The sequence below is a fragment of the Lissotriton helveticus genome, chromosome 2_1 (assembly GCF_964261635.1).
Source record: "Lissotriton helveticus chromosome 2_1, aLisHel1.1, whole genome shotgun sequence".
In the NCBI taxonomy this organism is placed as follows: Eukaryota; Metazoa; Chordata; class Amphibia; order Caudata; family Salamandridae; genus Lissotriton; species Lissotriton helveticus.
Genome location: NC_136059.1, coordinates 1568037667 through 1568044137, shown reverse-complemented (window position 1 = coordinate 1568044137; position 6471 = coordinate 1568037667).

The window sequence follows — 6471 nt, the reverse complement described above, 5'->3', positions numbered from 1 at the left end:
AGTGGGGGTAAGAGATTTCTATCATAAAATAAGGTCGGATTAGTGATTATGTATATGCCTAGATATCGAAACCCCTCCATGATTACAGTTTATTCACATCCTCTGGGCAATGAGGGAAGTGTGCCGTTCAGCATATATATAATTGACTTTGCCCAGCTAATCATGTAGCCTGAGTTTTTCCCAAAGTTTGTAAATATATTCAAAGCTCTGTTCAATGAGGATTTGGGAGACGCTAGATACAGAAGTATGTTATCTGCAGAAAGGGAAATACGGTCTTCCTACTGGCCGTCCAACGCAGACCTCTGATCAATGGATTGCCACGGATCCAGGTCGCCAGGGGCTCAAGCACCAGAGCGAAGATCAGGGAAGACAGGGGGCAACCCTGTCTTGTCCCTCTCTCCAGCAGGAAGGTTGAAGAGGTTTTATTATTAACTATCACCTGCGCTAATAGGTCGCTGTATAGAAGTTTCACTCAGGCCACACAGTTAGGTCTGAACCCCATCCTCTCCAGCACTCTGAATATATAACACCATTCAGTGGTGTCAAATGTCATTTTGGCATCTAGTGACAGTACCACCGCATCTTCTCTTAGTGTGTCTATCCGTCCGAGAACTCCATGTAGTCTACGCAGATTTAATGCTGTGCATCACCCAGGAATAAAACCAGATTGATCAGGGTGAATGATTTTCGGGATGATCTTTATTAGGCTTGAAGCTAGCAATTTTGCCAGAATTTTAGCCTCTGTGTTAAGTAAAGAGATGAAGAAGAGCAGTTATTTTGTGGTGTGCCTTCTTTATGGTTGCCAATCATTGGTCTGTAGGGAGTTGACCCACCTTCCGACTCTCTTAAGTACTTGTTTTTAGGGTAGGGGGCAATCTTTGTAGTAGTTCAATTGAAAGGTCTTTGGGACGCATTACCTTCCCGGATTTAAGTCCACGGATAGCCTGGGCCAGTTCTTCATCTGTTATGTCAGACTCTAATAGAGTTAGGTCTTCCAAGTTCAATGTGGGGAGGGGCATATCTGCCAATAGTTCTCTGCCAAAATGTGTTTGTAGTAAGTGATACATTTTTCTGCTGTCAATTGTGAGTCTTGCAGCGACACCCCTTCATTCATCAAGAGATTGGTTACTAACCTACATGCTCGTTCTAGTTAATCTAGCTAAGTGAGTAGTTTCCCCGCCTTGTCTCCTACCTCATAGATTCTGGTTTGTATAGCTCTGTCTCTTGCCCTAGCGGCATTAGTGACCAGGTCTTTGTATTCCTTCTTTTTAAGACACAGCATATGTTTAGCGGTCTCAGGGGCGACACCAGTAGATTCTCCCTCTAGTAGCAAAGTTTTGGTTTCCAATTTTTCTATCATTGCTTGCTTTTCTTTCTTGACCCCGGCTATCAAGGAAATGGCCCATCCCCTCACCACTGACTTAAAGGCTTCTCAAAGGGTCAGCGCTGAATCCCCTGATCCTTTGTTTTCTTGGAAGAAGTAGTTCTATTCCCTTTGTCATACCTTTCCTTACTTGCGGTAATTTTAAATACCAGGGATTGATTGGTGCCATCTTCCCATATTGTCGAGTGTCTGATGCATAGAGAGCCAATATCGTCGAGTGGTCTGAGCTACCTCTCACTAAGTGGTGTATGTCTTTGAAGTGTGCAACCTGATCTGCCAGAGTAAGTATATAATGAATACTGGAAAGACTATTGTTGGCACGCGATTGGAATGTAAAGTGTTGCCTATCTGGATTTAGAGTTCGCCAGATGTCTACCAGTCCCAAGGCTGACAAAAATTCAGAGGAGCGGGACGGCTTGCAATGGGAATTGCGAGGGGGGGTGGCGATCCAATAGTCCCGACAGGGCTCTATTAAAGTCTTCCCTTATAATCAATTTCCTGGCTGGGAGATTCACAAGCAGTTCCCCCAGTTCTTGAAAGGCTATGCTGTGTAATGCAGGGGGGATATAGATTGTAGTCGGCTGCCCCTCCCAGAGTCCTGCCACGGCTGCAGATCTATCCTGTTTGTCTACCCAGGTATGTTCTATTGCCATGGGCAATGTGCCTTGCATAAGGATCCCCACCCCTCTAGATCTGGTGAAGAATCCAGCATGTGCCATACGTTTTTTACCCCAACATGTTAGAGCTTTATAGTAGTTGCCAACCAGGTCGATATCGGGGAGTGGCACTTTATGAACTGGAGCACTATCCCACGTTTGAGTTTATCTCCCAGCCCATTCACATTCAAAGAAAGGAGTTTCATCCCTTTAGACATTGGTGCTTCTTTTTTGGCTACTGAAGAGGTTGTACGATAATCCCACCCATGCCCCGGAACTCCCGTTAGAGAAGAGCATGGCAATATTTGCACCAAGTACTGGCCCCCTGTTCCTATTTCTACTTACACAATGCTTAAGGAGGGTCTTTGCAAAGTTTTTCCCGCATGTCTCAAAAAGCGAGGTAAGCGCCTGCATGGTGTTGTCACAGCCACCCCTCATGTCATTTACAATATTAACAATATAAAAACACAAAAATGGAATTCCACATCCATGTCTCCCTGCAATCCGGATGTAGAACTACCCGTTTCTATGCAGAGTGCCTGTCACTCCACCCCCAACTTGTCTACAAAAAGGAAAAGAGGGGGGTACCCAGAGCGCAAGGGCGCAGACCTCAACCCCCGAATTTACTATCACAGTATCTGCCTTGTTTATACAACTTATAAAGGATATTGTCCAATGTCCGCCACTTTGTCTCTTGATCCGACTGGGCCTGTCTTTACTTGTCCTCTTAAAGGCACAGACTGAACTGCCTTTGGGCCTTTTCCAGCGGGTCAGTTGTCTTTGTCCTCAGTGGTCCATTTGGATGTTAGCTGTCCTGTAGTCTCCATATTCATTCATATTTTTGTGGGGCTTCTCACGTCGTGATCTGGGACTGTTTCCACTCTCTGTTGTCCAACCATCCATCCATTCCTGTGCCTCGTCTGGAGCATCAAAGAACCATGCCTTTCCTTCTGCCTCAATCCACAGTTTTGATAGGAATATCATACAGTATTTAATCCCTTTATCTCGTACCACCTTCTTATTTTCCAGGAAGGATCTTCTTTGCCTTTGCACTTTGATTGTGAAGTTGGAAAAGAAGGAAATAGTACAGGTTTCATATTTCACGGGTGGGGCACTATGCTGTTTGTAATATGGCATCTCGATCCCTGAAATTGAATAGCCTAGACAGCAGCGGCCTAGGAGGTGCCCTTGGTCTTGGATTGCCTCCCAGGACCCACTGAGCTCTTTCAACCGATAAAAAGTTGAAGAGACCCCTCGGCTGCAGGTAGTTTGTGATCAGATCTTCCACAAACAAGTCTGCTGAGGGCCCTTCAGCTCATTCTAGAACTTCAAAATTTCCGACATTATTACGGCAAGATCAACCTTCCTAATCATCAAGTTTCATCTCTAGGATCTGGCTGAAGGTTTGCAGTTCTTTAATTCGTTGTTTTAGATTTTCTGAGTCAGATTAGAACTCACTTGTGATGGTTTCCATGGATTTGACTTTATCATTTATTTTCCGAAAGTCAGACTTAATAAGAGTAACCTCAGTAGTAATTGAGTCCACTCACTGTTTGAGTGAGGTGCGCTGTCCACTAATTGCTTCCATTATGTCTTTTAGTGTGGGGTCTCCTCATCTGACCACCTGTTCTGTCGGTGCCATCGTGTTGGCTGAGGCTGCTATCTCCATTTTAGATGGCTTTGACATTGTGTATTTATCAAGCTTGGTTTGGTGGGTCTCCCTCTGTCCTTTAGCTCCAGACTTATTATTTGTGTGGGGAAGGGGCTTTTTCCCCCCTTGCTCGGGCACTACTGTCCCCTGGGTAATAGCTGCCGCCTGACCGTGAGGCAGTTATACCTCACTCGGCCTGTTGGGTTTTCTCGGGATCAGAGATATGCTTCTCGGTGGTTCACAGCCCTTCACACTGCTTATTGGCCCTCCAGTCATCGCCAATTTCTTCCCAGGCATTCACTCACTCTTAGGGGGATGCAGGGTCTCCGACACTCAAAAGTGAAGCCGCTCTGTGTCCAGACCGGGCTGCCCCGGCACCTGTGAAAGCAAGGTGCGCCCCCACGGGGTGTCAGTAGTTACTAGTACCATTCTTGTGTGGGACGACTGGGAGCGCACCCCACCCCGGCTATGCCACAGGGCCCAATACACTCATAGGCCAGCCCATCCACTTTGCTAGAGTTCCAACTCAGGTATTCCTCCACTTAAGGGAGTGAAGGTCTCTGGCATTCAGTCACTCAGCCCCTCACCCAACACAGGGTTGTTGTTTCTGGGAGCTCGGCTCAGTTCTATCACAACATAGTCACTCATCTCCCCACAAAAAACAGCAGCAAATCAGAGGGTGTGCGGTTCGGGCCATGCCTCCCTTCCAGAGTCTCAGGCTCCCCACATTGCGTCCACCGCCTCTCCAGGTCTCTGGAGAAACCTATTGCCCTCCGGTGTTTTAATAATATTTCTCCCGGCAATTGTCCCCAAATAGCTGGGCTCCATCTCCCAACTTCACTCCTCCATACCAGCTCGCGTTGTTAGTCGTCCGCCTCCTTCGGTCGCCACTCGAAGGGCAGGGGGCTCCGGCGTAAGTCACCTACTATCAGGCGGGGAACTCACGGACTCCAGATTCCACACACCCCGTCTCCTTCTCAAAACCTGTGGCTCCAGCCGCTCACGCAAGTCGGATGCAAACTGCTCTCCGGAGGCCACATGCGGCTTCCTCTCTCTCGCTGAGAGCTGTCAATGTTCACCCTAGGCCCAGAGAACATAGAGGTGGATAGGCGGCACCCAGCAGTTTCTGTTATTTTGCGGATTAGTGCCGGATTCATTATGTTGGGAGGCAGCGGTTTGTGGGAGTCTCGTTAAACAGCTGCCATCTTCGCCAGGGCTTGACCACCAAGTCAGCACATTCTTAAACAAGTTGGTGGGGCTAGGCAAAAAGTGCTAAATAAACGTCTTACAAGCTATGAGCATGAGTCAAGAGAAAAGGCTTTTTAGGCCTAACTACAGGGTCACATTTTAGAATGATAGCCTAGTACACAAAACTGTTCTTTACATTATTTTGCATTAATTTTAGTAAGCACTTTTTCCTCTATGTATGAATAACTAGTATATTATTTATAGCGTTAAGACTATATTTTGAAAGGATTCTTTCATGTTATAAAGCAGAAAACATTTCTGCAGCAGTTCATTCTAAGGTGCAATTCTAACATGGTCTGAGATTCAAAATATGGGGGCTGATGTATCAACATTCAATTTTGCGATTTCTAAATAGCGATTTTTAAGGAATCGCTATTTAGAATTCGCAAAATGGAATGTATGTAGAAAATCGCATTTTGCGAATTCGCGATTAAGGAATAATTTCCCATGCATTCCTATGGGCCAGGAGGCCCATAGGAATGATTGTGAAATAATTCGCAATTTGCGATTCGCAATTTGCTAATCGCAAATTGAGAATAATTTCAAGGGTGCAGGGGTGTCTCAAAGACACCCTGCTGCACCCCTGAAATCTACATGTGTGTGCATATGGCGCACATACATGCCCTCTGGGCATGTGTGTGCGTCACATGCCACCTTCAAAAATGCAAAATGGTGCATTTTTTTTAAAGAATTCGCAAATTACCATCAACTACAAGTTGGTGGTAATTTGCGATTTCTTAACCAAAATTCGCAATTCAAAAATGCTACATACATAGGGGCAGATGTATCAAGATACCCTTTTGCGATTCTCAAATAGCGATTTTTACGGAATCACTATTTGAGAATTGCAAAATGGTATGTATGTAGAAATTCGCTATTTTTTAGTGATTTCTTAAAATTCCTTAATTGCGATTAGAAAATTGCTAATCGCAATTAAGGAATAATTTCCCATTCATTCTATGGGCCAGGAGGCCCATAGGAATGAATGTGAAATTATTCTCAATTTGCGAGTCGCAATTTGCTAATCGCAAATTGAGAATAATTTCAAGGGTGCAGGGGTGTCTCAAGGACACCCTGCTGCACCCCCTGAAATTGACATGTGTGCGCATATGGCGCACATACATGCCCTAAGGGCATGTATGAGCGTCACATGGCACCTTTACAAATTGCAAAAAGTGCATTTGTAAAAGAATTCGCAACTTACCACCAACTACAAGTTGGTGGTAATTTGCGATTTCTTAGCCTAAATTCGCAAAACTGAAATGCTTCATACACAGCATTTAAGAAATCGCAATTTGCGATTTCTTAAATGCTTACGCAATATTAAGGAATCGCAAAATTTGCGATTCCTTAATATTGCAAGGCTTTTTGCATGATACATACAGTTTCCAGTTTTTTGGTCGCAAACGCTGCTATTTTGCGATTCGCAGCGTTTGCGACAAAAAAACGCTTGATACATCTGCCCCATAGCATTTAAGGAATCGCAAATTTGCGATTCATTAAATGCTATGGCAAAATAAGGAATCGCAAAT